This window comes from Bombina bombina, chromosome 1 (genome assembly GCF_027579735.1).
Source record: "Bombina bombina isolate aBomBom1 chromosome 1, aBomBom1.pri, whole genome shotgun sequence".
NCBI classification, from domain to species: Eukaryota; Metazoa; Chordata; class Amphibia; order Anura; family Bombinatoridae; genus Bombina; species Bombina bombina.
Window position 1 is genome coordinate 873,583,516 of NC_069499.1, and position 6,000 is coordinate 873,589,515.

Below are 6,000 nucleotides of genomic sequence, written 5' to 3' on the forward strand. Positions count from 1 at the left end.
TGAATGCCAACAGATCTTTGCCCTTGACCTTTTCAGGCAGACTCACTATGCGCAAGTTGTTGCGGCGGCTGCGGTTCTCAAGATCCTCTACTCGCTCTTGCAGGGTTTTATTATGACGTAGTAATTGTTGTAATGTGTTACCATCTTCTGTCGGTCTATCTTCCACCTCTGAAATCCTGTTTTCTGCGTTAGTAAGGCGAGCAGAGTATTGCCTTACCTCACTTGTTAGCGTATCTAGGCCAGCCTGCAAAGTCTCCATCTTGGGCAGAAAAAAAGATTTTAAATCCTTCATAAGTTGATTCTGATCTGTGCTAGAGTTTGTAGTTTGCTCAGAGTTTGGAGAAATATCTGCAAGAACTTCTATTTGGTGCTTAGATTTCTTGTCCCCAGCCTTATTTTTAGAGCTCATGGTGTGTGTATGAGGATGTGCAATCTTTTGAAAATATTTGTCCACTTTCATGGGTGTATGTTCAGAGACAAAAACTAATGTGAAGAGTCACTATAATATTGCAGTTTTCCTAGATGCCTGCTGCTTTTATGTGTTTATTATCTATTGGTAGGGGCTCAAACAAGCATGCCCAATTAGTCACCTAGGGATATCATCAGATATGTTTCCTTTTGTGCACTCGGGAGTTGTGAGTACTGCAATAAAAATTTAGCTATACCAGCTATAATATTTCAAATGTGTCCCTTGGCTACTGAGGTCTTCCCTCTCCTCCTGTTCTCACCCACCTCCACAGAGTCTGCAGATAATAACAGATGCCACAAAGTTGGATATGCAGTCTAGCAATAAAAGCCGTAGGGATTTTTATCTTAATATATAAAAATTGCAAAAAACAGTTGTGTTCACAGTGCAAGGAAAGAGCTGGATGTAACAGTCCAGGGCTCCCTTTAGCCGTTTTCGCCCCTGGCACGTGGGGAGGATTTTAGCCTAAAGCTTGTACTCACGGTCCTTAAGTGAATTGTCCGTTCTTAGAAAGGCTCAATCAGATGCGACTCCAATGCGGTCCCAGTCCACACTCCTTTCCGCAGTTATTTGCCAGGCCCTCTCGTTTTGGCAAAATGACGCTGGGGGAAAGGCGCTGTTAGTAATTTGCGAGATCCAGAGGCAAGGGTCGATGTAAGTGCCCTTCACACTCAAATGAGCAGTCAGCTCGTTGCGGGAAGACAGCGTCTAACAAGCTCGTTATGTGGGGAGCAGATGGGGTCGTTCTAAACAGCTTAGATCGTCTTACTTTTACGGAGCTCTTTACAGCACCTCCATCCACTAGTCCCGCCTACCGGAAGTCCCACAATTTGTTTTTTTATTAAAAAAGGAAACACGTATTATTTGGGCTCAATTGGGGGACATATTTAAAATTAAGGTCTGACCTCTGGTTAATTTTTGGAGCTCTAATTGCTACTGCAAGCTTGCGTTAGCATTAACAAGCCACTTGTAATGGCGGGATATTTATAGTGCACAGTAAATTAGCGCTCCACTTGTAATCTAGCCTTTTATATGTCTATATATGTTTACATCTTCTTTTTTTTTTCATAACACCTGAGACCTCATATCTTTGAGCCCTTAAAACATTTGTGTGCAATATTTTTTGTGAATATTGTTTATTAGATGGTGTTATTCTGAGTGTAATTGAACTTTGTAATTTATTTTTGATGTGTTTTGTGCAACTTTTATGTTTCGTAAAAAAGCTAACTGGAGCTCTGAAGTCGCGGTAATCATTTTAGCGTAAATCGCGATTGCGCACAAGCGATGATATTTACCTTGAGCTCATAATACGAATGGTAAGCCCGATGAGCACAAATCCTTGCAATATACCCCTTATCGCTTGGGCGCAAACGTTTTTGTTCCACTCATGATTGTTTAGGTAGTTGCAATGCTAACATAAGTTAAATGAGTACAACAAAAAAATACAAATTGCTCTGAAAATTTCCGAAACCACAACAAATTATATTAAAAAAAAATATTTTCTTTATATCACCCAACCACAACCAAATATACTTTGGTGCTGGAGTTAAATGGCTCTTTAAGTTAATATTTTTTTAAAAGGTATTATAATATTATGGCTCTATCTTTTTACTAAATTTTCAGCATATGGATGCTATAGTTTTGGCTATAAGAGGTCATTATATTTTTTGAAATTAACATGTTATTATCATTATTTTTCAGTTTGAAATATCCTAAAATATATTCAACAAATCTTCTTCCAAATGTTTTATTGACTACCATTGGGATCAATGATAATAGAGTTCTGCCAGATTCTGTATGAAAAGTGGTCTATTGCCTGTGAAGTGCGCAAACAAACAGTGACCGGATAAACCTAAATACCTTGTAAACCATTTGTCCTGGGTTTAGGGAAATTGTATAAGAATTCCATACTGTGAATGATCAGCTGTTGCAAGATATTGCTCATGTTTGTCCTTGGTAGTGAAGTCTGTTCTACAAGCAGAGTTTGGAGATAATGATTCATTAACGAAAGATATCTAAATGTGGAATAAGAAACACCTTTATTCACTGTAACAGGTATTTGTAATTTGTGAAATTTGTTGCAGATGATAAAGTATCCCATTCCGTTTATGAATTTAAAGAGGGCTAGTACAGAATAGCAAAACAAAATAATAATACAAATAATATGAATAATAATTAAATAATAATAAATCAGTTGTCTGCAACAGTAAAAGCTGGTTTTAGGTTTTAAAGGGACAGGAAACTTCAAAATGTTTTTTCATGATTTGGATAGAACATACAATTTTAATCAACTTTCCAATTTACTTCTATTATCAAATTTGCTTCATTATCTTGTTATCCTTTGCTGAAGGAACATCATTGCACTACTGACAGCTAGATGAACACATCTAGTTAGCCAATCACAAGAGACAAATGCGTGCAATTACTAATCAGTAGCTAGCTCCCACTTGTGTAGGATTTGTGCATATCGGAACTGGTCTATGGGAATTGTGTTCCCATAAACCGCAATGTTAATATACTGTATATGTATATGCTTATATACATATATATTTATACACATACACCTATTAACACTTAAATATATATGTGTATAATTAAATATATATATTTAAAACTGCTGCCCAATCGCTGTGCTACTTACCCCCTTCGCTGCGCAAGGTTCTGATACCGTCTGTGGCGGCATCAGAACGAGGCTCCCATTGGAGCCTATGGAAGCGAGTTTGCGATCGCATTGCGCTCTACTTGTAATACCAGCGCACATTAGCTTGCCAGTGTAATACCAGCACACATTAGCTTTATTCAAGACAACGAAGGGCCAGATTACAAGTGGAGCGCTATATATCACTTTCACACAAGTGATATATATAGTGTTCCACTTGTAATCTGGCCCTTTGTTGTCTTGTGCATAGTTTAGAGCATCTATGAGTATGTTTTTATCTGGTTGGTGGTTACCTCATTCCCACTTGTTGGGGCCATTCACCAATGTTTCACTTGAATTTGGGATTCCAATTATGCAGGGCAAAACAGATGGGCAGACCATGGTTTTGAACTTTCTAAGGTCAGGATTAAAACTTCTTCCTTGAAACGCAGATAATCTGCTAATGAAATGATGGATCTGATTTCAGTGGTGTCCAAGTTTTTTTTTTTTTTTTTTTATTTATGAACCAACAGTGTAAAAGTACAAAAGAAAGAACCATTATACTTCTCCCGTTCACCACGCATGGTATTTTGGGGATCCAGAAACAATTAAACACATAATATCGTGGAGACTGAGGACTTATCATATGTCTATCCCAAAAAAAGTACAAATCAGACATTTCTACTTTTGTGTAAAAAAAAGAACTATTATAACGTAGAACGACAGATTGCCTTATTAAACATCCAATTAGTCATAAATCAAGAAGATGAACTAATCAAATAAGACAATATTACATTGCATGAAAATACACAGTTGGAGATTTTTCTTCCTAATAAGGAGGGTGGTTAAGCATAGACCAGAGCAGGAACCAAAAAAAAGAAAAGTAAAAGAGCAAAACAAAACAAAAAGGGAAAAGGAGTGCCCTGACACCCCCAGAACCCCCACAGCCTCATTTCTAGTACTGTTATTGGTTTCTATGAAATTATCCTCTAAGATTAGCTTCCTGTAGATAGATTGTATTTATAAATGGGCTAATTATTTGTTTTTGTATCGCTGGGGAGTGCGATCTTATGTAATCCCCCCATTTTACAAAAAACTTGGAGACCTCAGTCTTGCTTTTATATCGGGTATCAAATTGCTCTATTATCATTTTGTTTTTAACTAGTTCCAGTAATTTTTTAAAACTTGGTGTTTTCTGTGACTTCCAGCTGGAAAAAATTATGTTTTGATCGCATAATATAATAAAGTTATAAACTTTAGATTGATGAGTCCCCTCATTATATCAGAATATGCTAATCTCAGTATTAGAGCTCAATATTTTGGAGATCCAGTGTGATATCATAGCCCAACATGTTTAAATTTTTGGACATAGTCCTAAACAGTGCACAGTATTTGCATTTGGGAAGTTACACCTATAACATGCCACTGTTTTCGCTTGGTTCCACTTTGTAAGCTTATCTGGAGTAATATAGGCAAAATTCAGCAATTTTGCATGGGACTCACGCCAGGAACAGAGAAGCGTAGCTTTGTATGTTCTTTCAATGCTTTTAGTAATCAGATCATCTCCCACTAAATGAATCTCCTTTCTCCATTTTGCAGTGAATTTAGTAATATTGCTTTTTCCTTCTTGTTTAAGAATGAATCTGTACCAGTATGATTTCGGTCAAATACCGTTTTTAAATAGATTTATCCCTGTTTCTATGTCTTTCCACTGTTGTGGCGTAGATTTCAGTTTATGGGAAGTACAGTAATGTCTAGCTTGGAGAAAGGCAAATAAGCTTTTATTATCAATAATAAACTGTTGTTTGATTTGTTCAAAGGAGTTAACATTAGTCCAATTAGGCTCAAGTAGTTGGGCGGTAAATTCTAGACTGTGCAGTTTCCATTGCTTAAAAATATTTAATTCATCCTCTCTGGAAAATCCAGGTTACACGTTAAAGGGAGCAACTGAAAAATTAGGGAAGACATCTAAATATTTACAGACCTTTTGCCAGGCAATGATGGGTTGTTTGAAAAATCATTTTCTTTTAATAATGTCTGGTAGCTTTTTCACTGGTATATGAATTAGTGCCTTTCCATTAAAGGGAGGTAACATATTTTCTTCAATATTTTTAAGAATAAAATGATCCTTTCCTGCTACCCAATTCGTTACTATCTTTGCCATACAAACCCAGTTATATTTTTAAAGAGAGGGTAGGTTAAACCCTGCCATATTTTGTGATCAATTCAAATGATATAATGAAATTTTGGCCTTTCCCTTCCCCCATAAGAACCCTCAGAAAGCTTTGTGTAAGATTTGAATGTGTGTAAAAGTGGTACATTTTGTAGGAAATATAAAAGTTTAGGGAAAACTTCTATTTTTATCAGATTTATTTTAGCCGTAAGTCTAAGAGGTAAAATCGTACACTGCTTTAAATCCATACAAATTTTATTTATGACTTCAGAATAATTCAACCCATACCAGTTTTTCAGAGACCTGGAGATATTAATACCTAAGTATTTTATGTATTATTGGGCCTCTTTAAAAATGGAACTTGGAGGTGTGTCCAAGCCGCAGCCATGTCCAGAGTTTAGTTGCTCTGCCGTTAAATTTCAACTTCATCTCTACAATTTCTTTTTCTGCATTTCTGCTAAAGAAAGGGATTGCAATCAAATGACCCTATTGTCATGGATTTTTCCTAACATGAAGATCCTAAAAGGCTAAGACCGCAGGCTGCGGCCTATACCGCTATTTTATCATCTCCCCCCACCGGTCCCACACTTGATCGGAAAGAGTGGTTGCATTCTGGACTTAACATAACTTCAGAGGAACACCCATGTGTTGGAAGGGGGAGCAACATTAGCGATCAGAAACAGAAAGCAAGAACGATTTACATTAATCTGCAATGGAGGATGA